Source organism: Myxine glutinosa, chromosome 11 (assembly GCF_964187855.1).
Source record: "Myxine glutinosa chromosome 11, kmMyxGlut1.1, whole genome shotgun sequence".
Taxonomy (NCBI): Eukaryota; Metazoa; Chordata; class Myxini; order Myxiniformes; family Myxinidae; genus Myxine; species Myxine glutinosa.
In genome coordinates, this window is record NC_136271.1 from 46,777,084 (window position 1) to 46,804,969 (window position 27,886).

General features: G+C 38.8%; 1 protein-coding gene across 7 annotated transcripts in view; it reads left to right on the plus strand.

The window, feature by feature from the left end:
• Positions 1-5,480: 5,480 nt before the first annotated feature.
• The window catches only part of LOC137436649 (protein angel homolog 2), a 53,860-nt gene continuing 31,454 nt past the window's right edge, over positions 5,481-27,886 (plus strand). For 3 of the 7 annotated variants that reach the window (XM_068130619.2, XM_068130624.2, XM_068130625.2), the window contains exon 1: positions 5,503-5,605. The gene's annotated coding sequence lies outside the window, so the exon portion shown is untranslated. Of the gene's footprint in view, positions 5,606-27,886 lie in introns of all 7 variants that reach the window. The other 4 variants (XM_078786622.1, XM_068130626.2, XM_078786624.1 and 1 more) reach the window with 4 other exon arrangements.

Consider the following 27,886-nt stretch of genomic DNA (forward strand, 5'->3'; position numbering starts at 1 on the left):
GTGAGAGCACAGGTGTGCAAGTACAGGTGTGTGGAGTACATGGAGTATTGGAATGAGTGGTGTGGAGAGAGTTGGAGTAAGTGGTACGGAGTGGTGTGCATGGTGCGAAGGTGTGGATGGGGGAAGAGTGGACCCCTTTCACGAGTACCCGGGGCGGGTAGTGTAAGTGTTAGGTAGAGGGTATAGGTAAATTGTGGTTGGATATTGGCATTTGTGGTGCGGTTGCAGAATGGTATTGTGGATGGGTGCATTGGTGTTGTGGAAATGGCTGGGCGTGTAGCCTGTTAGTGTGTGTAGTTGGTTTGGGCACTCCACCACTGTGAGGATGTCGGCCAGGTGAGGCCGCAGGTGGGCTCTGGGAGCCGTTAGTGTCAGTGGGTGCCTGAGGATCCCGGGTGTAGATCGGGCAGCCCGTGCCAGAGAGGGCACTGAGGGGGTGAGAGTGCGAGAGGGCCTTCCCCCGTTAGTTAGGTTAGGGTGAGGAGCAGGTAAGCTCGGGTGGCAACTACAGTGGTGGAGGTGTGCAGGTGGGTAGACCTGCTGGGAGAGGTACACGTCACAGCCCAGAAATTGTGCGAAGGCACCGGGAGATGAATCGGGGGAGTGAGACCCCAAATTGAGAGGCACCACAGATTGGTCAATGGGAATTGGTTTTTAGAACCCATAGTGTAAGAGGGCCGATGGTTTGGCAGGAGAAAGACCCCGGGTAATGTAAAGTTGTTAGTCATTTAGGAAATAGTTAGGATTGATGAACCTGTCGCACCATACGCAGCCACTTACCTGAGGTGATGATGATGACTCCACACCTGTGTTTTCTTTGTTCTGTGTGCAGGAAATGAGAATTGCTGTGTGGATTTGTGAGACGCATCACGACGTGGATGAGACATTGGGGTGATTCCATCTCTCCCTCCCTAGGAGGGACTGATGATGAATTGGTGATGGCAAATTTTGATGTTGAGTTGGAGATGGCAAATTTTGATGAGAGTTGGAAATGGCAAATTTGATTGGTTAGGAGGGAGAGAAGACGAATTTGGTTTATGGGAGGAACGGGGAAGACAGTAGGGACGTTGTGGATTTGTAAAGTAGATGTTTATGGGTAGTGTTGTGTTTTGTGGATACAGTAAGGGGTAAGGGAGGGGCAATGTCGGTTACCTGGTGGGGGGGGGGCGTACGGTAGGAACGTACCTGTCTCACCTGGTTCCCATGTGCCCCCAGTGTGCATCACCTTGTATTGCGTGCACTTTTGCGCCCTTACCACCTAACTCACTTGTCTTCTTCTTTTGTCTCCCACCTCCGAGGATCTGGCTTTGGGGCAGAGAGAGAGGAGAGAGAGGTGCTGGCTCCGCAGTTGTGGGCCTGTACTTTCGCTGCTTGCTGCCTGGATCGATACACCATATGGACCGCAATTTTTGTGGCCGCCCACCATGGACCGCAGTCTTTTGCGGCCAAGCACCACCCGTTGATGGACCTATGGGTCAACGTGGCACCTATGCCATACAGGTGAACCACTTTTAGTTGGCCCCCTGACGGCCACAATACAGAAATGGACGCGGTTGGCGCCTTTCTTTATTTTCTAAGGAAGCTAGAAGGCCAAGCACTTCAGGAAGGCAAGACCAGTGGCAGAACATCGGCCGGCTGCGACACCACCGGTGACGTTGAACACTTTATTGGTGCACCGGATGGTGCTGACTGTACATGATGGGGTGGTGCTGTTTGGTGCTGGGATGGGGTGCTCTGCACATTATTAAAGGCCTTAAGGCCACAGGGCACTCGTGGGTTGGTGTATCGATGCTGGCATGCGTGCTCTCTCTCTATGCATAACATCTGCATGTGTTCCTCCAAAAACAGGTCCTGGATCGTAGTGTAAATATCAGTGTAGTCTTGTGTAAATAATGCTCCCTACCGGCTGTATGTTTAGTTTGAGGATTCTTTCCGAGATTCGGTTATCCTGTGGGTGTGTTTCTGTGAGGAGAAGGGTGCAACGTCGCAGGGGGACATATTTACTCATTTGTGAACATCTGTAAAACTGTCGCACTCAGGGTTGAGTTAATAGTAGAGGGAACTACATCTGAGTGCCACACTAAAGTAGGTAAAAATTTATCGGGTCGGGACGCCCCGAGGTAGAGAAGGGTGCAATGTTGCGGATATGGGATTTGGCCTCCATCCATATCCGCTTGTAAATATTCCCCTATTTCCCCAATACTTCCCAACTATCCCCAATCCCCCATTCCCTAGTCCCATTTTCTGTAAACAACACTCTGTAGCCCCGACCTTCCCCTTTTTCCCCCATTAAATGTCGTGCCCAGGTCCACCGCATCTCACGTAGACAACTATAGGACATCTTGCTAGTTATTCTTAGTCTATGTCAGTTAAGGACTCGTTTCCATTAATTCTGACTCTTCGTTGCACCAGAATGTGATTGTATGGCACCATTAGTAAGTTTAGGACCTCCCAATACCTCCCCGCATCTCTTCCTCATGGAACCACAACACCAACAACAACAACAGCGCCGGCGGCGCGGGGAGTGCGCGTCCTCACTCCGGCTTGGTTAGCCGCCATTGAACATGTGTTCCGACGGGGTTACCATGCAGGGGCTCGCTGTCAGCTCCTCGTCAAGGGCGGAGCCCGGTAACCCCCCCGCACCCAATAGGAGCGGCGGACCGATTCCATCTGGGGCGGAGCTAACGAGCAGAGGGCGTGTCACTCCCCGCTGGACATGCGCAGGAAGACGGAGGTGACGTCAGATGCGCCTCAGCTACGAAGAAGAAAGGACGCCACCTCCTAGCGCTGAGAAATACCTCCCCGCCTCTCTGGACCGGACCGGGTCGATTCTGCCCCTGAGCCAAGGTGCACCTTGAGCTATCGACTGCCTGCCCTCCCCTGCCATCAATCCCCGTGAAAGTCAGTCTTGTCCCGTTTGTCTGTGGTCTGTCGGGAATAAGATAAGACTGTGTCTAAGTGCCCATCTTGCTGTGCTTTACCTCTTGCCGTGTAATCTAACCGTTCTGCATAACCAATATTATATCCTCCTCTGGAGGTCTTGAGAACTGTACCCCTTGTGTCGTTGCCTTAATCCCAGCCGTTGTGTCCTTTCCTTCATTGATTTAGCATAGCGCGATTCGGCCAACGTTCGAGTGTAATCGGGTAACTTGTGCGAACACGGCGCCCATTCCGCTCGGTCAAGCAACATCTAAGTCGTGTCCGTAACAATATATATATATATACATCCTAGTATACACGTGTGGTATAATTTATGTGCATGACGTCAGTGTCATGTCATAGGGTTAGTGTGCTTCCTTAGTCAAATTTAATGGTCCTGACTGCAAAACTCCTAATTGTCGAGGATCAGGGCAGAGACAATGTGTCAGCGTGGCTGGCCACACTTGTTGCTAACAGGTTGTGCAGCAATTGCTGGGGTGAGACTCAATCTGTGTGCCTTGCTTCCTTGTCAAGTTAGGGTGGTGTGTGTGTGTGTGTGTGTGTGTGTGTGTGTGTGTGTGTGTGTGTGTGTGTGTGTGTGTGTGTGTGTGTGTGTGTGTGTGTGTGTGTGTGTGTGTGTGTGTGTGTGTGTGTGTGTGTGTGTGTGTGTGTGTGTGTGTGTGTGTGTGTGTGTGTGTGTGTGTGAGATCTATTACATGTCATCTACATTGAGTACGGTATCTATAAAAAAGAACAAGTATTACGGCCTCAAAAATCAATGTTATAATGATTCATATTTATTTCAATGTTACCTCTACATGTAGTGAGTCCTTTCCATTCACCATTCCTTCAATTTTGCTGACGAGGACGAAGAGCTCTCTCCTCAGAACTGCTTTATCACCCCTCAGCCCAATGGGCTAAGGGGTATTGGCGTCCGTCAACTTTTGGTTTCCGTAAATTTCAAGCAGAACGGCTTGTCCGATTAAATCAATTTTTGCAGTGTGTGTTGGGGTTGAGTCGAGGAAGGTTCTTTTCAAAAATGGCCGCGCTGCGATTTTCAATATGGCCGCCACGGCAGCCAAATTGGTTTCCGTCAATTTCGAGCAGAACGGCTTGTCCGATTAAATCCATGTTTGCAGTGTGTGTTGGGGTTGAGTCGAGGAAGGTGCCTTTCGAAAATGGGCGCGCTGCGATTTTCAATATGGCCGCCACGGCAGCCATCTTGAAATTGGTTTCCGTCAATTTTGAGCAGAACGACTTGTCCGATTAAATCCATTTTTGCAGTGTGTGTTGGGGTTGGGGGGGGGAGTGAGAGAGGTAAAAAAAACACATGGACACTGCTAGGACTTCCAGGAAAGGAGTCGGTATTTCAAAAAAGTGAATCTGGGGTGAATTAACGGGGGTAGAAAAGATCAAGGTTTTGGATGGGGTAAGATAAGAGATGATGGTGAACAGCTGTTTTAAAGACCTGGAGGAAAGAGTGGGATTGAAGAGAGTGAGGGAGTTTGTTCCAGAGGTGGGAGAAAAGGGGAATGAAGGAGTGAAGGTGAGCAGAGAGTGTTGATTTTGGCAATTTCACCAGAAGAGGGTTGCAGGCAGATCTTGTGCGACCTGCAGGAATATTTGGGGGACAGAGCACAGAGAGAGCTGGGGGAGCTAGGCCAGATAGGAGTCGGTAGAAGACAGAAAGACCACCTACCTGCCTGCGGTGAGTGAGTGAAAGGCCCTCACAATCAGCTTCATCGCGGGAGATGCCAATGATTCTGAACGCTTTGGTTTCAACAGCGTGAAGACGAGCTAGGTGTGAGGCAGGAGCACCAGCCCGAAGGGGAGAGCAGTATTCCATTGAGCTGTGGATGAAAGCCTTGTATGAGGTGAGGAGCTCAGGTGTGCCAAGGAAGGACTGCACGACGGAGGATGCCCATCAGAGGCCAGGGTTGAGTAGAGGAAGGTTCATGGGTGCAAAATGGGTTCATGGGCAAAAATTTCATTACTTGCAGTTCCTACTCGGTATACAACTTCGCTTCAAATAACAAATTATCATCAATGCTTCCTTTCACCATGCATGGGATGAGGGGTTACGCCCGCTTTGCGGTGCTATTTATTGTGCTTGTCAGAGTCCACATGAGATTGTAAATCAATCAACAGCACCTTTATTTGCCACAAAGACGTACGTACCAGCTCTACATACCAAGCACTCGGCTTCCCATTCTTCTTGACCATTTTGAAAACACGGAATATTGTCTTTCGCAGCAAATTTGCACTTTCGTTGAGGCATTTAGGCAGGGTCTAAATGCATAAACAATCACACAAACAAACTTTCTTCTTTATATAGTTGGTGTGTGTGTATGTGTGTGTTAGAATTGAGAGGTACAGAAAATGAAAAAAACGAGATGTGTATGTGTAAGTGGTAATGCAATCGCCCCTCCATCCATATGGGTAAAGTGCTGGGTAATGTGCTCGTGGTAGTAAAAATAAAAAGAACGGATTTACACCAAGGATGGATAATAAGATACCCTATGTGGTTTGTTGTCTTGCTTGGGTGGCCCCTCGTGGACATCATGTGTATTGTTTGAACACGTCACTCCAGAGGCCGAGTGAGGAGGCCGCGAGTTTTCCGTGTGCTGTCGATCTGGATCGGGGTTGAGAGATCGACGTTTATCCGGAAGGAAAGGTCGTGACCCAAGTGTGTACTCGGTTGTGCGTGCGCGTGTAATTTGGATCTTGTGATATCTTCCCCATAATCACTGATCATCCTAGTATACATGTGCGTGACCTGCGATCCGGTATGGATCCATTCTGATTACCTCAAACGACTCGTTTTGTAATTGTACGACGAGCAGAAGGTTCGATCCAACCTTAGGCCCAACCCTTTTGGTTGCTTTATGTGAACAGTATGTGCCGCAGGTTTGTGGTGTTGTTGTAATCGAGCAGGCCGTCCTGCCAGTTTGATGCATATAGACGGTGTAAGTGTCATACCCGCTTTCCCTCTATGAACGACTGCTTCCTATGGGCTCAACTTCGATGATTCCTTGCTTGAGATGTGATGAGTGTATGATGAGAATCTCATGAGAAATACGCAGAAGAACCATATAAGGGTTGACGGTTGTGGAAAGTCATTGAAACTCATCTTAGTTATAGAGGAGTCCAACAGGTCTGTTCATCCTGCAGTTTGACTCTGGAAGGACGATATTGAGCAGGTTGTCGTGTAAATGTAGAGCAGGCGAGTTATCTCCGACACTCTGGCCTGGCCAGCTGGGCCGACCCCACGACAATGCGGGATCATTGGGTTGTAGCAGTAGATATAGTGGTTGTAATTCCCCCGAGGCTAGTAGGGTTTTGGTTCGTGTTGGCCCTGCCATGTTTGCAAGTGTGTTTACTTCTGAGTGTTGTAACCTCTCTATGGAATACAGATGTGGTGCTGTGATATCGTGTTGTTGCAGAAAAATATTGATTGTGTGGTTTATAAAGTGCAGTTTTCAGCAAGACTGTCCAAAGCTCCTTGAATGATCTGAGGATCTGTTCTGGATTTTAATTGTAGTATTAGTTAATGTAAATAAGTTAATGTAACTTTGTATGGTTGTGCTGAAAAAATAGAAAGCCACAATTGCTGATTCACCAAAACCCTCTGAGATTATTATTATTATTATTATTATTATTATTAAAAGCACCCATTCCCTGTGGGAGGGTGGTGAAGTGGTGGGGGAACAACTTTATCTTGTCTTTTTTTTTTTGGTTTGTTTTTGTATACAAGATCGAGGCTCTTCTAAGAGCTAACATTAATCACAAAATAAAAAAAACGGACACACAAAACGTACAATAAAGGGAGCGGGAGACAAGATGGGGAGAGAGGGGGGAGGACACAAACACAACATTTGAGAACAGGGACATCGAGAGAACTCTGGGAGGGAGAGGGCTTGGGGGGAGGTGGGAGAGGTATAAAACATATGGACACTGCAAGGACTTCCAGGAAAGAAGTTGGAATTTAAAAAAAGTGTATCTGCGGTGAATTAGTGGGGGTAGAAAAGATCAAGGTTTTGGATGGGGGAGGATAAGAGATGGTGGTGAACAGCTGTTTTAAAGACCTGGAGGAAGGAGTGGGATTGAAGAGAGTGAGGGAGTTTGTTCCAGAGGCGGGAGAAAAGGGGAATGAAGGAGTGAAGGTGAGCAGAGAGTCTTGATTTTGGCAATTTCACCAGAAGAGGGTTGCTGGCAGATCTTGTGCGACCTGCAGGAATATTTGGGGGACAGAGCACAGATAGAGCTGGGGGAGCTAGGCCAGATAGGAGTCGGTAGACGACAGAAAGACCACCTACCTGCCTGCGGTGAGTGAGTGAAAGGCCCTCACAATCAGCTTCATTGCGGGAGATTCCAATGATTCTGAAAGCTTTGGTTTCAGCAACGTGAAGCCGAGCTAGGTGTGAGGCAGGAGCACCAGCCCAAAGGGGAGAGCAGTATTCCATTGAGCTGTGGATGAAAGCCTTGTATGAGGTGAGGAGCTCAGGTGTGCCAAGGAAGGACTGCACGATGGCGGATGCCCAGTCGGCGACTGGCTTTGGAGGCCACCTTGAAAATGTGGTTTTCCCAGGAAACATCATGGCAGATAGTGAGACCCAAAAGCTTGAGTGACAGAACTTCTTGGAGAGGATTGTTCAGAAATTGATGGGTGGGTTGTCCAGTCAGTCTTTTCGGAGAGACATAGTAAGAGTGTGAGATTTGTCGGGATTGAAAGACATGTTCCACTTGTTTGACCAGTCTGTGATTTTGTCCAGGTCTGCAGAGAATGAGAAGGCTGCAGACTGCCGATCTGAGGGATGAGGAATGGAGCGGCAGAGAGTAGAGTCATCAGCAAAGAGATAGACAGGATTTTCCAGAGAGTCGGAGAGATCATTGATGAAGACTAGAAAAAGCACAGGGCCCAGAACACTACCTTAGGGAGCTCCAGCCTGAACAGGAAGGGGGAGATGAGAGAAATCCATCCAGGGCCACACGTTGACTACGACCAGAGAGGAAGTCCGCAAGCCATGCTTGGAGATTTCCATGGATACTATAGGAGGAGAGTTTGGTGAGAAGAGCGGGGTGCCAGGCCGTATCGAAGGCACGTGATATGTCAAGGGAGACAGCTCTGATTTCCTGTTTGACATTGAGGACCTCCATCCATTGTTGAGACAGCAGAAGCAGCATGTCCAGAGTAGAGTGAAAATTGTCGCAATAAAAAATTGTTTATGCTGTGTTATGATATCTTGTGTGGAGTAGTCAAGTTATCGGAATAACTCGGAATGAAGTTGCGTATGTATGAAGCCTTCAAACCTATTGACTGGAAAGCTGGTTGACTCCACCCACAATTGTCAGAAAGAAAAATAATGCTTCTGCCATGTTGGTTTTCAGGAGTGTGTTCAGTTATCAAGTTTCTTGTAGAGCACTCAAGTAAGCACTCCATTTGAAACTATTAAGGATCAGCTCCCTTGGCAACTGAACACTCATGGTAAACTGAAGAAGTCTTCAGAAGTCTCATGTTCACAATTTGAACTAGAACGGCACTCGTTAGAGCGCACACCACAGTAGTGTAATAATGTTGCTTCTGGGACACCTCCGTTTAACATGGGAAATCCCTATCTAATGTCATTTACCCCCTTGTCTTTTTCAAAAATCATAAACACCTCTATTTCTCCCACCCTCATCTTTATGAACCTTTTGTCTGTAGTACCTATCCTTAATGTTGTTCATTAGACCACTCAAACACTACAAATATTTGTTTTCTCTTATAGACCTATCATCCTTCTTCTACATATCATCTGGCAGATTAATCTTTGACCCACTCAAACATTGACCCATTCACTTCCATATTAATTCTTTCCCTCCCTCATTGCCCCTAAACACCTATATTTCTCTCACCCTGTTCTTTACGAACCTTCTAACCTTTTGACATGTTATCCTTATTCATTAGACCACTTAAACACCTGTGATCCTTCTGACCTCATGGACCTTTTAACCTTTTACTCTTAATATCATCTGGTGAATATAACCCACTCAAACAACGACCCTACAAATATTTGTTTATGCGTGGGAAATAATTTAATTCTCCTACAACTCTCTTCACCATCTAATATATTAACAAAAAATATGTTTGAGTTTGGTTCTTTATTAAGATATTTTAACTGAGCTAAGATAAAATGGTAAACCTCCCTCAATGTTCTTGCTTGAGCGCCTCCAGTGCCACATACCATTTTTAAATTAAAGTATATATTTTCCTGACAACCATCAAAGTTTTCCGTCCACTCAAAAATATTTCCATCTTTTTTACCCAATTCACCGGTATTTAAATTAATTCTCTTATTTGTTTTGTGAACTTTTTTACCAGTTGCCTTTTCAATTATACCTATTTGATATTTTTCACATTCATTATGTTTTCCATTTATATACCAAGGTTGATTACACCTCCACTCTTTAGTCTGGTTGATACTTGGTTCTATCATTTATATAATAGTAAAAAAGGCGGCGGTAGCCCGTTAAAATCCCCAACCCCCCCCCTTTTTAACTTATCACTTATATATATCTTATCACTTATATATATCTTATCACTTATGTATATCTTATCACTTATATATATCTTATCACTTATATATATATCTTATCACTTATATACTTATATAACCATAAGGGAGACTATCAATTCCATTTTCTAAAATAAACCTCTTATCATCAAAAGCCCCCAATGCTTTCTTATTTATCTCTTCTGAATATAATTGATGTTTATAACTTCTTATTCCATTAATCTTTCTAAACTCTTCTTTCTTTGTTGTTAAACAGTTATAATAATCCTTAAAGTTTATTGTTTCTTTAATAACATTTTTCTTTACACCTTTTAACTTCTTATCAGTCTTTTCAACGTTATTCACAATGTATTTATAAGCATAAGCCTTTGACCTCAATCCCACAAATTCACTCATAACATTTCCTCCTAATTCATCCTTGAACTTTCCAATCACCTTTTTATTTTTAGAAGAGAACAACTCACTCTCTGGACTGTAATTACTCGTGTCATAGATATTAATGTCTCTTTTCATGTCTGAATAAACATCGTTGGTATTAATTTTCAAAATAAAACTATCTGTATCCATATAAAGTAGATTAACATCATTTTGATATTTCTTCCTCAAGTTATTATAAAAGTAATCATACATTAATGACTTTGATAAATCAAGAATTGTTGTTCCAATATAAATAGGTTTGTTCATTTCAATACTCTCTTTAATCAAATGGATCGCACAAAAGTTCTCAGTAAAGACCTCAGCTCGAGTAAAACTCGGTCTATTAATTAATTTTGATGCTTGTTCCCAAGATGTTGATAGTCTGATATTTTGTCTTTTCCTCACATTCTCCATAGTCTTACCAAAGACCGCATTATTCATCAATTTATAAAAGTCTTTCTCAAAATCTGTTTTTGACTCTGTTCTTCTTTGTGTATTAAAATCAATGTACCCCTTTAACCAATGACTTTGATTGAACTTTAGAACCCTATGGATCTTCTCTACTCTTAGACCTTTTGATAAATATTGTCGCAAATTTCTTTGGTGTAGAACATAATTTTTCTTGTTATATAATGTAGTAAGTAATTTTTCTGTTGATTCACCTATATCAAACGATCGTTGATAATCACTCAACCATTCTTTCTTTGGACTTGCTTTCTCACAAGCAAATGGGAGATCTTTGTGTAGGTTATGGAGTTCCTCTGGATATTTTAAATCAATTTCAAAATAATAACCAACTTTTTCTTCATCCAATTCTTTTTGTGTAGAGATACATACATCTTGTAAAACGTTTTTGTAGTCTTTTTCCTTTACCCATCTAAGTTTTCCATAAGGAAGAGCCTGAGACATTGCCCAGCCATACAGGTTGTTCGCGTCATAGTACATCAAGTAAGAACTCTCTTTCGTTGGATCATAATTTGGAAGATATTTGTTATTTGCTTTTGCGTATCTACTCGAGCAGACTTGTGAAATTCCACCTCTTTTTGCCTTTTCAATCATCAAAAGCATATCAACATCGGTTATCAAATCCAAATCTTGTTTTGTCATTTTCAACATCGCACTCCAGGCCAATCCAGGTGCTGTGTAGTAGTGAGCAGGATCCAATCCATATCCAGTGCGACAAACAGATCTAAAGGCTTCAAATACATCGGCCAATAAAAGCACATCAGTTTTGAGATACAAATCGTGATACTCGCCAAGATTCTTGATGTTATATTTTTCCCAAACATTTTGTGCGTGTACATAATCTTTATCAGATATATGACTATTATTTAATTTGTTATAGAAATTTTCTTTTGAAGGAAGTTGTGTTTCATTGAATCTCTCAAATGAGTCCATATAGTCATAGGGGTAAATTCCCTTTTGTGTTAGAAAATCTTTATCTAAAAAATACTCTGAAAGACATGGAAACTCTTTTAGATTTTGAACCAAGTTAACCAATGGACTTGCCATGAATTTAAATGTATCAAGAAATCTGATATGAGTAATAGGAGATGTGTGAATTGTTTTTGTGAATGAAATGTATTTCTGATCCGTGTTTGGAATTGCTGAGATACTTCCAGAAGTCTTTGAGAGTTCCTTGATAAATAGATGTGTATCATAATGAGCGTTGTTATGAAGAAAGACAGGAATGAAAGAGGGGAGTTGATAATTAATATTACAACTTTGATGAGCCGGACCTCTATATTTACCAGTGAGATGACAATGGTCTCTAACCTTTAGACCTTTACCAATTTTCTCCTCACAAATATGACAGACATTGTTTTTTATAAATTCCCTTTTTTCTTTACTTGTTAAGGACATTGGTTTATTGGTTTCTCTCATTATCTTGGTTAATCGAACACAGTCTTTTTCTAGTCGTTTCACAAACTCCTCTGGGGTATTTGAGCCTCTATACATCTCTAACTTGTTATATTTATCACCAACGGATGATTTGATATAATAACAAAAACCACAAGGAGTATGTTTTTGATATTTATTTGTGTATGATTCTTTTGGATCTTGAGAAGCAGTATCAATTTTTTCTAAAATACTTTCAAAATCAGCATATATAACAAATGGATGTTTGATCTTTTTATTTTCATCTTTGAATGTGATCTTTGAGCCTTCTTTAGGCATATTGATTACCGTTGATTTATGTTCGCCACAATAATTTGAATGTTTATCTAATCTTTCTTGTGAATTGAAGAAGTTAAGACAACGCAAACAAATATATATTTTATTTGTTCTCTTACAGACTTGTGGTTTTATTAATTTAGCAATATCTTTGATGTATGTATAATGTGAATTTTCGTCTGAATTAAAATATAGAAGATTAATATGAGTTTGTTTACAATTGTCAGAAAGCTTTAAAACCTGAATGTTGTTTGTTTCTGTTAGACCATAAACATTAACTGATAAATTATTCATCTTTTCAAATTTAGGAATATCATTTAAAGTCATCGGAAACTTTAGATCTTTCGTATTTAATGTATTCTCATATTTTTTATAATGAGATACTCTTTCATCATGAAAATGTGGAGGATGTAAGTGTGCTAAAATAGACCAGAGAAAACATTTATTGTCTTTATTTTTGATATTGATAACTGCTTTTCTATTTTTGATAACACTGGGTAAATCAATGTAAGAAGAAGCTTTTAGAGGATCTGATTTAAGAATATGAATGTCTATGTAAATAATTTTTCCTATATTGAATCCACTTCCTACGATTGAATTATCCACATCTTGCTCTTGTTTAATAAGTTCATCATAGACTCCTGATGTTTTAAAATCTTGATATGAAGATATAAAGTGTGGCTCAGTTCTCATGTATGGTGCATCTATAACTCCTTCATCCTTTGTCATTTCTAATTTTACTCCCATATAAAATTTAAGTGGTTTCATTTCCTTTAGTGTTTTTTCAATCAACGTTTGAACAGCAGGTTTAACTATTTCTACAGCATCAACTATAGACTCTGGTTCAGGAGGTTTGAAGTTAAAGACTCTTATTTTAATATGTCCTTTGAATGCTCCATCAGAGTTTTTAGTTGTGATAAAATTTGATAAATGTAGATTTGTTTTAAGATGTATTTTGAAGCCTTTCTTGAGGATATTTTTATTACATGTAGAACAGTGTTTTGTTTCAGGTGGAAGAGGGGAAAGTTTGTTTAAAATGTTGTATGTATGTTTTGCGGTGATAATATGTTGTTTATAATATTTTACTTCCTTCTCGCAAGTATCACAATAAACCATATTTATAGCGTGAGAAAACGTGGTGTTTTATATATATCACTGTGCTTAAAATAAAACACTTTTGAGCTTTACAGCTCCGTTTTATATATATCACTGTGCTTAAACTAAAACACTTTTTCACTCAGAATCATCTAAGTCATAACTATCACATGAATACTCAGAATCATACTCAGAGTCATCAATAAAGCTACTCTCATAACTATCATTTGAGCACAAACTATTAGTATCATAACTATCATCTGTGTTCAAAGAAATACTATCATCACCATCAGCCAAGTTCAATGAAATACTATCATCACTATCGTCCGAGTTCAATGAAATAGTAAAATCTTCACTGCTGTATTGACTCATATTTAATTAGCAAGAAAAATATTCCCATAAATATCTATATACTTTCTTTCATAAACAGATTCAATCTCTTCAATTTTTATATCAAAAGTTATCTTTAAATAATCTCTAACTATCATAGAACGAAATGACATTTCACCAGAAATATTAACATCATTCATTTTACTTAGATCTACACCCTTTGGATTATTAAAGAAAATACAAATGTCTCCTCTAGAATTATTAATGGTCTTATCATTCTTTTTCAAAGTATCGTGGTCAATCACTTTTTCAAGCTTTGAATAAATTGCCAGGAGTAGAGGAGAAACTTTTGTTAGATTTACTTTAATGGATGTCTTTCCAGGTATAGTTAGAGCTCTTCCTTTAAATGAAATAGAGGGGCTCATGTTATTTTCCATAACTGGTTTTACCCAAAAATTTCCATATTTATCTTTGTTCAATTTAACATCTTTGACATATTTTTCTATATCTTCCACCGAAGTAGAGATTGATTGAAATTTGTCTTTTGTGCTTTGAAACATTGTATTTATTAATGAATAAACTTGCGTTTAGTTTAAGTAAAAATTTACCACATAAATATGATAAGTTCTGAAGGATATTTAGAATTTCCAGACTCTCCATATGATAAATTAGAGAATTGTCCGGCTTGTGATAGAGTGGGGCTTAATGATGAGGATTCATATAAACAATGTTTATTCTGTGATTATATTCTAATTAATGATAATAAGAAATATAAAAAAACATATAACTCTTTTAAATTAGAACCAAAAATGAATTACTTTACAAGATTAATAAGAGAGATGAATGTTAAGCATTATGGTGATAATACACCATTTCTTACAAGGAAAGAGACTCTTTGTATTGAGGAAATGTATAAGGGTTTAATGATATTTATTATTCAAAATAATTTTAATGGAAATGTTAATACAAGATACTACATAAATAAAATAATGAATTATTTTGAAATTAAACCAGAACTCAGGATAAAATATAGAGTTTCTAAAATAGCTCAAAAAAAGTTGGATGACTTGTTTTCCAAATATATAAATGAATGATTTTTTACCCGTTTGGGAAAATAAGATAAAATTTAATAACCATAAAAACATTCCAAATTCATTGAGATGTCTAATAGTTGGTTCAAGCGGATGTGGGAAAACCTGTTTACTTTTAAAGATGCTCCTTGGTCCTAATTTTTTAGATTATGATAATTTAATAATTTTTACAAAGTCAAGTTTTCAACCCGAGTATCAACTACTCTCACAGGGTTTTAATGCAGGTCTTAAAAAGGAAGACATTATCGGTTTATTTAAACTTCAAAACAAACTGAATGATTATAATATTGAAGATATAATACAATTATTTTGTGATACACAGAAATCAAAATCGAAACCCATAACTTGTATTCTCAGTGATAATACGGATGATATACCTTCACCTCAAGATTTAGATAAATCAAAAAAGAACCTCGTCATCTTTGATGATTGTGTTAATGAGAGAAACCAAACAGTAATGGATAGCTACTATACAAGAGGGAGACATTCTTCTTGTAATTGTATATATCTTAGTCAATCATATTTTCAACTCCCTCGACGCTCAATAAGAAACAATGCCAATACTTTTATTTTATTTAAGTTAAATTCAATAGATGTAAATAATTTTTGGAGAGATAATTGCTCTACGTTATGTAGTAAAAAAGAATTTGAAAATTATATGAAACACACGATTGGAAAATATAAATATATTGTTGTGAAACAAGATGAGATACTAAATGATATTTTTCAATAAATAAATACAGAAAATGAATACTGAAGAAAGAGAAAGAAAGTTTAAGGAACATCAACAATTAGTTTCAAAAGTTGTTAAACAACAGGAAGAGATAAAGAAGAAACGGAGACAGAAACTAACTGGTGAAGAAGCCTTTGAAAGAAAACAAGAGAAATTCTTTAAACCACTTTTGAAAACTCAACACTCACCTACAGTACCCACGGTAGAATTTACTCCGAAAAAACTTCAAATGCTCAAAGATTTTAGTCAGATAACAAAACAAGAACTTGGTGAATTAGAATATGATGACGAGGGATTATTTCGGAAACTTGAGGAGGTAAATCAACCCCCTAATTATGTTGTGGAAGCTCTTCAAAACAATGAATATTCGGCGGGTTCAAAAACCAGAGCAGGTCTCATTCCAACAGAAGAACCAGCAGTGTTTCATCTTGTGGAAGAAAAGGTATTGATATTTAATGATGAATTGATGTTCTTGAGTTCTACTCAACCAAATGTTAAATTAACTCCAAGATTAATGTTTCTTCTAACAAACCCCGGATTCAGCGGTTCAAAATATTTTGAGGAACCACTTGATATGGAAAGAGAGGAAGATAGGGTATATATTGAGTTGCTAAATGCACTTGATTATGGAGTTTCTGTTGCTGGTAAAAGTAAGAAGAATGAGAAGGAGAAACATATTATTGATGCTTTAAGTAAGCTTGGTTCGGGTGTTAGTTTTCTTCCAAATGACCCATCACAATTAGTTAATAGGCTATTATTGTTGTTAGGTAGTAAGAAGGCTGGAAACAACAATTGTTTTAATGAATCCTCAGCCATTTTAGATCAGTTGATGAACATGAAAATAATTAATAAATGTCAATACAAAGATATTTTATTAGATATTAAATAAGATGAGAAGCACAATTCTTAGTTTTAATTTCACAACGAGCGATTACACAGCTTCATTCCCTTACCCACTACAACTTGACCCCCTTACCTCATATGAGGCATCTTTGTTGTCAATGGAAACTTACAATACCCTTTTTAATATCACAGAGAAAAACAACAAGTTTAGTTATAATCCAGGAAGTGGATATAAAACTATAACCGTTTCACCTGGAGCTTACGAGATTTCTCAAATATCTTCAGAAGTCTCTCGCCTTATGAAAGAAAAAGGTGATGAACCAAAAAATATTGTAATAGATATTCAAAAACACACTTCAAAATCAACTATTAAACTTAAAAATAATTATAAAGTTGATTTCACGATTGAAAATTCGTTTAGAGAGCTATTGGGTTTCTCTTCAAAAAAGATTGAAAATAACGGGACGTTTTACAGTGATAATGTTATCCAAATATCCTCCGGTATAAATTCAGTATTAATTCATTGTGATTTGATTGATGGTGCTTATAACGATGGAATAAGAACAAATACAATATTTTCATTCAGTGCATACTCAACCCCGATTGGTTATAAATTTAATATGGAACCAAAAAATCTTGTCTATTTACCTGTGTCAGGAAAAACCATATACAGAGTAAATTTTAGGATAACCGACCAAGATAATCGTATGATATCCTTTAATGATGAAATTATATCCATCAGAATTCACCTACGTGAAGTTTTTCAATAAATAAATAATGGTTATTGTGAGAAAACACGAGTTGGGAAAATATAAAATAATTACAGGGGAGGGCATGTTCCTTTCACCAGACTATACAAGGTATGTGGGTAGAGGATACTATAAACCTAAGAGACAACGAGGTGTAGGTCATCAATTTCGAAATAAAGGAGATGGGATAATTGATACTCTAATGGGTATTGGTTCAACCATCCTTAAACATAAAGACCTAATTGGTTCAACTGCTTCTGCCGTGGGCTCCGTTGCGGGTGCTATAAAGAGTATAAAAGATGCTCAAAAGGAGTCTCATAAATTACAAGCAATCAAAGAAATAAAAAAAGGTAAAACTCAACTATCTTCACAAGAACGACAAAAAATCATTAAAATACTTGGGTCAGGGTTTCAACAATTTTAATGCTATATAAATACAAGTATGGAAGCGATTGATAGTATCTATGATTTGGATGATACGATTATCATTTCAAACTCCACTAAAAAGGAAGACTATTTTAAGGTAAATGCTATAACAGGAACAGACTGGAATTCAAACGGAACAAAAAGTTTTGAAATAAATAATCAACAAACTTACTTGAATATAGCTGATAGTTTCTTGCTGTGTAAATTTAAATTCACTAAGGCTGCGAATAATACTAATGCTACACTCGTAAATGATTTCTTCTGGAAAATGTTTGACAGTGTCCGCCTGTATATTGGAACACAAGAGGTTGAAGCGGTTGATTATGTCTCTGCTACATCTGAAATGATGAAATTTACACTATATTCGTTTAGTGATAGAATGGGTAAGGGAGCTGTTGAGGGTTTTATTCCTGATATGTCAACGGGTACAAACGCAGACCCTGGTTATAGTCAAAGGAAGTCAATGTATAATGATGACGCAAAAGCTGAGAATAGTTTTACCGTAGCAGTACCTCTGAAAGGTATATTTGGATTTTGTGATTATGATAAAGTTTTGTATGGGCTTAAAATTAGATTTCAACTACAAAGGAATGATAATGTAAATAGATTGCTTTTTGGGGATGAAAATGCTTTTGGAGAAAATAATAAATTTGTTATTAATGATTTGTGTTGGTATATCAGTGAATATACTCCTAATCTTAAAACGGAAGAGATGTTAAATAGAAGACTTAACTCAAAGAAACCGCTAAATGTATCATACCTTAAAAGAAGATGTCAACACGTTAAACTGGAACACACTACCTACACTTGGAATTTAGGTGTTCTTCAAGGAAAGCCACGATACCTCTGGCTCATTTTTAAAAAACCAGATGGAGAGGACGGTACTAATAAGAATAATGCCCTGAGTGATAATGCAAAGGTGAAACAACTTCGGGTTTCTCTTGATGGCACATTTTATCCGCGAGATAGATTGGAAATTGATTGGGAAAAAAATGATTATGCGGAAGCCTACAAGTCCTACCAAAAGGTGTGTGAAAGTAATGGTAATAATGATCCTATTTTGGATATGGTTGCGTTTCAAAAACTTTATACAATCTACGCAATTGACCTGAGTTCTCAAAAGGAAACTATAAAGTCTAATCGAGTGGATACTTCTCTATACATTGAAAGAGGGGAGAGTGAAGAGGTTAATGCATATTGTTTGCTTTTGGAGGAAACAGAATTACAGATTAATACAGATAATGGTGTTATGATTAATATCACATAGGTTTTTTCTCATAAATAAATGGTTGGGGTATATGTTAATCAAATCAATCTTAATAAATTAACATCTTGTATTCAAAATCAAAAGCCTTGTATTATTAATGTTAATACAATTCAAAGAAAAGGAGCTGTAAGAATTGATGTTTTACTCACACACACACAAGTAAAAACACTAAATGATGTTGGATCACTTAAAATTAAAATGACGAAACCTATGTTAAAGAAATATTCAATAGACGAGTCAAGAGGAGGATTTCTCCCGTTTCTAATTCCTTTATTTGCTGGTTTAAGTGCGACGGGAGCATTGACTGGTGGTATTTCAGCAGCGGTAAAAACTGCTAACGAAAGGAAGGCACAACTAAAAGCTCAAAAAGAATTGGAAAGACATAACAAGGAGTTGGAGAAACAAATTAGTGGAAGTGGTGTAATTGTAGATTTTGCTCAAAAACTTGAAAGTCTACCTGATAAAGCTAGATTGTTGGTTGGAGATATGTTTTCCTCTATCGCTCAAGCGGGTGTTAAACTAACTAAACGGGGTAATGGATTGTATCTTTCTCATAAATAAATGGATAAATGGTTTAAACAATTTGGAAAGAATACAACGTCAAATATAGAACTAGCTAAGTATTGTAAAACACTAAAAATTGATAATGTGGTTATTTGTATGAGAGATGAATTAACACATATAAATAAGAATACAAAGAATATTATTATGAATTTAGACACACAGAATGGTTCTCATTGGGTTTGTATTCATAATAGTCAGGATAAATATTATTTTGATAGTTATGGTATGCCACCACCTGTTGAAGTAATACAATTCTTACAGAATGGTGTTTATCAAACATTCCAAGTTCAAGAAATTAATTCTAAATGTTGTGGCCAATTATGTTTATATGTATTATTTCAACTCAACAATAATGAAAATTTTTATGATATCATTTTTTATCTAATATAAATGACCTATGTTGGAAAAGATGGTTCTATCTTTGGAAAATCCTCTCAGGATATTGATTTATCAAATTATTATACAAAGGCACAGGCTGAACGACAAAAATATAGTGTAAGTAAAAATATTAATATGAAGAATACTTATAAATTAATCAATTATCCAAACCCTACAGATGCGAATGACTTGATTAGATTCAGTGATTTATCACAATATATATCTTTAAAGAAAACAGCACGTTTTGTGAAACAAGTAAAATTTACAACCACAACACCTGGTTATACTGACCATACACCTTTCCTCATTGAATTTAACTACCTGCTTACAATTAAATTTTATAAAGAAGGACATTTAGTTAATATGCGAATTAATAAATGGGGGTATGATATGCCTGATTTAGGGTATAATTGGTCTTTTTCAATAAACATAGAAGACCTACATGATTTAAATCAGTCTCGTAAAGAAGAATATTATCCACTTGGTGAAGATAAGGATTTATGTGGAAGTACAATTAGTAAACAACAAATACGTGATTTTAAGAAAATAAAAATATATGATAGTATAGCGATGGTTCGCATGACAAAGAAGGAAGGTAATGAGATAAGGATAGAAAGCCGAGGAATACAAACCGATTTGGTAGTGGGAAGATGGGGTGGTATTACCTGTCATAATATTAATCTCACATATATTTCTGATACATAAATGGCAGGAAGAAGACTACAAGAGAATTATAATTTTTGTATTCAAGGATACCTACAAGAAAATGGTGCTCGGTATTACATACCTTATGATTTGGAGCATATACATGGGAATTTTGTCATAAAAAACTGGCCTTATACTGATATTGTTAAACCCACAAATAGAGACTTGTTTAAAATATTAAATAAAAATGAACTTCTCAAAGTTATGAAATATAAAACTCTTTTAGAAATCGTCAACAAATCTTATTGGTATCCTATTATGAGAAAAATAATTATAGATACAAGAATATCTCAAAATCCAGATGAGTATATGTATAATATTCTTTGGGGTTCAAACTCAAGGGTAGCAAGGGATGAGGAAGGAGTTGAAGAAGAGAAGGAGGAAAGAGAGAAAAAGGAGAAGGAGGAAAGGGAGAGGGAGGAGAAGGAGGAGAGGGAGAAAAAGGAGGAGAAGGAGGAGAGGGAGAAAAAGGAGAAGGAGGAAAGGGAGAAAAGGGAGAAGGAGGAAAGGGAGAAAAGGGAGAAAAAGGAGAAGGAGGAGAGGGAGAAAATGGAGGAGGAGGAGAGGGAGCAAAGAGAGAGGGAGGAAAAATATAAAAAGATGGAAATCACTGAGATTCATAAAAGATTGAGTGTATTAAAGCAAATAAATCAATCTCAACGCACCGAAGAGGAAATTAAAGAATTAACAACTCTTATGAAGATAATGGTTTCAAAAATAAGAACGTCAATGTCTTCAATTTCAGGGAGGAGATTTAAACGAGAAAGTGGTGAAGAAGAAGAAGAAGAAGAAGGAAAAGATTATGTGATTGATGATGTTGGTGTCATTGACTTTAGTTAGTTTTTATTTGTAAATAAATGGAGGAGAGAGTGAAGGCATTCCTTAGGATTCTTTATGTTTTAAAAATAAAGATTGAAATGTATATGTTGAAAACCAAAAAGGTTTTGATACTCTGTCGGAATTTTTCTGATAAATAAATATGAGTTATTGTCTCAAAAGTAAAAAGAAAACTAAATCTAAAAATATCTCTTATGTTAAAGCTAAAAATAATAGAGTTTATCAAAAAGGAATATGTCAAGTATGTGGCTCTAAAAAGTGCCAATTCATCTCTCCTAAAAGAGGAGGAGACATACAAAAGTTTCTGTCAGGAAGTAAATTTACAACAACTGGAATTCCAGGGGAATTACACCTTCCAGGGTATTCTTTCTGTGGTCCAGGAACAAACTTGGATAAAAGATTAGATGAGGCTGACAATCCTAAACCTTGGTCTAAACCTACAAATAGGGTTGACGAAGTGTGTATGAAGCATGATATTGCTTATGGGAAAACCACTACGTTGACTGAAAAACATAAAGCCGACAGCGAAATGTTGTATAATTTGTCTTTGATACAAAATCCAACGTTGAGAGAGAAAGTTGATAGGTTTATTGTGAGAAATTTGATAAATGCTAAATTGAAACTTGGTCTTGGTTATTCCTCAAAAAACTATTAGGCTCTAATGATGTCATCAAGACTGAGGAGCTTTTGGCTGAAGAATTACACAAACCTATAATCACAAAGTTTAAAAGAAGGAAGGTTTATTCTAAATACACCGACCACATATGGTCCGCTGATTTAATTGAATTGAATAATGACAGGGGATACAGGTATGCTTTAACCGTTATTGATTTGAGGAGTAGATTTGCCTGGGTTGTCCCTTTAAAAAATAAAAGGGGTGATACTTTAATGTTAGCCTTTAAGCTAATATTTGATCGGGATAAAAGGAAACCAAAGAAGTTATGGACTGATGAGGGAACAGAGTTCTATAACAAAATATTCATGAAATTTCTTAAGGGGAAGGGTATTAAATTATACAGCACCTTTAATGAAGGAAAAGCAGTTGTTATTGAGCGTTTTAATCGTACTTTGAAAGAGAGACTATATAAAAAATTCACACAACTCGGTTCTCAAAAATGGGTGTATTTAATTCAGGATATTGTAGATGATTACAACAATGCAGTTCATTCATCAACAAAATCAAAACCATCAGAAACATTTACAAAATTAGAATATGAAAAGGAGATTAATTTGAGAAAGCCCAAGTTCAAAGTTGGTGATATGGTAAGGATATACAAATGGAAAAGCCATTTTGAGAAAGGTTATACACAAAAATGGACTCGTGAATTATTTAAAATCATTGATGTAATGGATACAGTCCCTTGGACCTACAAATTATATGATTTAAATGAAGAAGAAATCTTGGGTTCATTTTACTCACAAGAATTACAAAAAACACAAGTAAGCAGATAATACCCTTGAAAATAATAAATAAATAAATAAAATGTAATGGGGATACGTTTTTATATCTGTGAACCCCAAACACAGAATCCCACAACTTTTTAGTTGGGGCTTAACTTTTGTGTGTGTATAATGGGGATACGTTTTTAAATCTGTGAACCCCAAACACAGAATCCCACAACTTTTTAGTTGGGGCTTAACTTTTGTGTGTGTATAATGGGGATACGTTTTTAAATCTGTGAACCCCAAACACAGAATCCCACAACTTTTTAGTTGGGGCTTAACTTTTGTGTGTGTATAATGGGGATACGTTTTTAAATCTGTGAACCCCAAACACAGAATCCCACAACTTTTTAGTTGGGGCTTAACTTTTGTGTGTGTATAATGAGGATACGTTTTTAAATCTGTGAACCCCAAACACAGAATCCCACAACTTTTTAGTTGGGGCTTAACTTTTGTGTGTGTGTGTATGTGTGAGTGAGTCATAATAATATACAAACCCTAACCCAACCCCAACCCTAACCCAACCCCATCCCTAACCCAAACCCATCCCTAACCCAACCCCATCCCTAACCCAACCCCATCCCTAACCCAACCCCATCCCTAACCCAACCCCATCCCTAACCCAACCCCATCCCTAACCCAACCCCATCCCTAACCCAACCCCAACCCTAACCCTAACCCTCACATTCAAAATCCCAACCCTAACCCAACCCCATCCCTAACCCAACCCCATCCCTAACCCAACCCCATCCCTAACCCAACCCCATCCCTAACCCAACCCCATCCCTAACCCAACCCCAACCCTAACCCTCACATTCAAAATCCCAACCCTAACCCAACCCCATCCCTAACCCAACCCCATCCCTAACCCAACCCCATCCCTAACCCAACCCATCCCTAACCCTCACATTCAAAATCCCAACCCTAACCCAATCCCATCCCTAACCCAACCCCAACCCTAACCCTCACATTCAAAATCCCACCCAAACCCTAACATAATCTTTTTTTTATTCTTTTTTAAAAATATGTATTTCATTTTTTTTTTTTCCTCTTCTTCCAATTCTGTCTTTCAAGGCTTTCAAGTTTGAAGAAGTAGAAATGGGAAGAAAGAATTTTCCAGCATTTTCTTCCTCGAACTTTCTTGATATTGCTTAAATCAAGCGTCATTAAACAAAGAACATTGTTCATTGCTTTAGAATCCAAAGAGTCTCCAAGATGGACCCCACAGGTAGAGTCTCCAAAATAAAACCAACTTTCCAAGTTCCCAAGGTATAACCACATTCCTGTTGAGCCTCCAAGATAGGTATCACATTCCGAGTCATCAAAACAAAACCCCCATTCCGAGTCTCCAAAAATATAACCATCTTTCCAAGTCCCCAAGGTAGAACCACAATTTTCAGAAATATTGGGGGTTTCCGTGATAAGTCTCACATAGTATAACTGCGGACCATCAGGGAAAACTTCCCTTTCCCAATTTTTTAGGGTTTCTATGATGTGTCTCACATAGTATAACTGCGGACCATCAGGGAGAACTCCCCTTTCCCAATTTTTTAGGGTTTCTATGATGTGTCTCACATAGTATAACTGCGGACCATCAGGGAGAACTCTCCTTGCCCAATTTTTTAGGGTTTCTATGATGTGTCTCACATAGTATAACTGCGGACCATCAGGGAGAACTCTCCTTGCCCAATTTTTTAGGGTTTCTATGATGTGTCTCACATAGTATAACTGCGGACCATCAGGGAGAACTCCCCTTTCCCAATTTTTTAGGGTTTCTATGATGTGTCTCACATAGTATAACTGCGGACCATCAGGGAGAACTCTCCTTGCCCAATTTTTTAGGGTTTCTATGATGTGTCTCACATAGTATAACTGCGGACCATCAGGGAGAACTCTCCATGCCCAATTTTTTAGGGTTTCTATGATGTGTCTCACATAGTATAACTGCGGACCATCAGGGAGAACTCTCCTTGCCCAATTTTTTAGGGTTTCTATGATGTGTCTCACATAGTATAACTGCGGACCATCAGGGAGAACTCCCCTTTCCCAATTTTCAGAAATTTGTGGGTCTCCAATGTATGACTTGTATTCTGGCTCATCAAGGTAGAACTTGTTCAGTGGGTTTTGTTTTGATAACTCACAACAAGTATCATCATGGTAAAACTCTTTTTCAGGATTTTGTGGATCTCCAAGGTATAACTCTTTGGCTGGGTCATCAAGGTAGAACTCGTTCTGGGGGTCTTGGTTGTTCAAAATGTCTTCAAACAAAAAAATAACTTCATCCCAAGTTGTGTTAAAAGCAGAATTTTCATTTCGTATCTCAGATACAATTTCCTGTGAAAGAAAATAACAATGTATTAATTTAATACAATATTTTTATTTGTATAAATCAAGCTCTATGAATATTAAAATAAACTTTGTTAACTCTTACATGAGTCTCATCTAAAAAAAAAAAAAAAAAAAAAAAAATTAAATAAATAAATAAATAAATAAACAAACTTACCTCCATTGATAAGAGGTTCGAGTCCAGTTCATCAATCTGAAGGTTGAGTTCTACACAGGTAGTAGGACTCCAAGGAATAGCAAAGTTATCCCATTCCATTTCGGCATAGGAGTCCATTCTCAAGTGAAGCAGAAAGCGTGTTTGAAAAAGCCTGTGTGGTCGGTGCCTTTTATAAGAAGGGCTGGGTGTGTCATTTCCTGTGGAAATTCCCTGGGCGTGTCTTAACTGGAAATGATGTGATGGAAATTCCCTGAAAATGATGTAATGTTTTACCTGGAAATGATACAATGCTGAAGAGTTTATAAAGTGGGTGGGACTTAGCAAAAGTGGGCGGGGCTTAGCAAAGGGGGCGGGACATAGCAAAAAGTGGGCGGGACCTATTAAAAAGTGGGCGTGGCTTAACAAAAAGTGGGCGGGGCTTAGTAGAAAGGTGGGCGTGGCTTAACAAAAAGTGGGCGTGGATTACCAAAAAGTGGACGGAGCTTAACAAAAAGTGGGCAGAGCCTACCAAAAAGTGTGTGGCACTGGAGGCGCTCAAACAAGAACATTGAGGGAGGTTTACCATTTTATCTTAGCTCAGTTAAAATATCTTAATAAAGAACCAAACTCAAACATATTTTTTGTTAATATATTAGATGGTGAAGAGAGTGGCAAGAGAATTAAATTATTTCCCACGCATAAACAAATATTTGTAGGGTCGTTGTTTGAGTGGGTTATATTCACCAGATGATATTAAGAGTAAAAGGTTAAAAGGTTCATAAGGTCAGAAGGATCACAGGTGTTTAAGTGGTCTAATGAATAAGGATAACATGTCAAAAGGTTAGAAGGTTCGTAAAGAACAGGGTGAGAGAAATATAGGTGTTTAGGGGCAATGAGGGAGGGAAAGAATTAATATGGAAGTGAATGGGTCAATGTTTGAGTGGGTCAAAGATTAATCTGCCAGATGATATGTAGAAGAAGGATGATAGGTCTATAAGAGAAAACAAATATTTGTAGTGTTTGAGTGGTCTAATGAACAACATTAAGGATAGGTACTACAGACAAAAGGTTCATAAAGATGAGGGTGGGAGAAATAGAGGTGTTTATGATTTTTGAAAAAGACAAGGGGGTAAATGACATTAGATAGGGATTTCCCATGTTAAACGGAGGTGTCCCAGAAGCAACATTATTACACTACTCACCACCGCCAGGGTGAACAGTTTACATTTTGTATTCCACTGATGGGCCGGATCTGGGTTTGGACCTGAACCAAAATCGAATCGCTTGTTCTTGTTGCCTAACCAACTGATCCACCTAGTTTTGTCACAATCCATCTACAATGTTTTGAAAAACACTATATATCGTATTTGGCCCCATCTCTCAATGGTGAAGAATCACTTCAATATTTTTTTAATTATCTGATCCGGATCTGCATTCAGATCTTTACTAAAATCAAATCAATTCTTCCTTATCACACAATCAACCTGTCCACCAAGTTTCGTCCAAATCCGTCCATAACTTTTTGAGATATTGTGCTATGTCCCGTTCTTGGTCCCATCTCTCAATGGTGAAGAATCACATAAGAAATTTTCAGATCGGGATCCAGATCTTGATCTTCACCAAACTTTAATCAATTCTTCCTTGTCACACACCCAACCTGCCCACCAAATTTAATCCGAATCCATCCACAACTCTGAGATATCCTGTTCACAGACAGACAGACAGAATTGAAAACACAATTTCCAGCCACCTTCGGTGGTGCAGGTAATTATCCGAATTATAACAACAATGTATTGTTACGGTTCTCCGCCACCCTTCTTACCCTTACCAAGGGGGGATTAAGCCCCTTGTTCTTTCTGGGCTTGGCGGAACCGAGAGACTTGAAACGCCTCTTCCGGGCAAACGCAAGGTAGGGTTTCGGGACCAAGTCTCGCTCGTACCTAAATCCCTGCGCCGCCACGGAAGCGGGGAAGCAAGCCTCGCATGAGCCACGTGTAATTTGAGTACACCGAGCGGATTGCGTACCACGTGGTCCGTGCAGTCACCGTTAATATTGGACCCCGATTATAGCGGTTTTACTCGTACCACGCTTAGTCAATGATGGAAATCACAAAAACAGTAGAATCAAAAGAAGAACACAGGCTTAATTATTATTTACACGTATGTACAAGCCGGTAGAAAGCAGAGATACAGAGCAGAACTTAAGCAGTGTTATTACAAACCCAGACACGGGCCCGGTCACATTCACACAGGGAATTGCAGGCGGGATGATGTTCAGGCCAAACGCGCCGACTTAGTCGTCCAGGAACGGCCCCGTCCGGCTCTCCTCGGTCACAGCACGTCCCGCGATGATGGCAAGCAGGCGGTGGAAGGATCCCCGTAGCGTGTTTCCCGAACAAAGGCAGATGATGAGGCAGGAAGGCGGGAAGGAATGTACGCGTCTCTCGGCGCGGCTGGCGGTTCCACAGCGCGTTTAGCAACCAGCGCGCTATCACTCGCGTAACCCAATGCACGATAGCGGCTCGGCTTCAAGCTCAACCGAGCATCACTTTCATACGAGCGCGTATCCTGGTTCATGCGCGTCTTTCGCCGATCCCGTAACTTTCAAAGTCCTCTACTGCTGACCGCGCTCCTTCGACTTCTCCCTCAATGCCAACTCAGTCCTCGTACCTCAATTGCTCACCGCGCTCCTTCAACTCGCGAGTCCTCCTGGGGGCTTTGCGTGACAGGTTATATTTGCCACGCCCTGAGCCTTCTCGAACGTTCCAACCACGCCCTGTGACACGGTGCTGCAGCCACACCCTGTGGGCCCTGATTGGCGGCTCGCGCTTACCGTCAGCTTCTTCGCCGCCCTCATTCGGCAGCCGACTCGACCCTC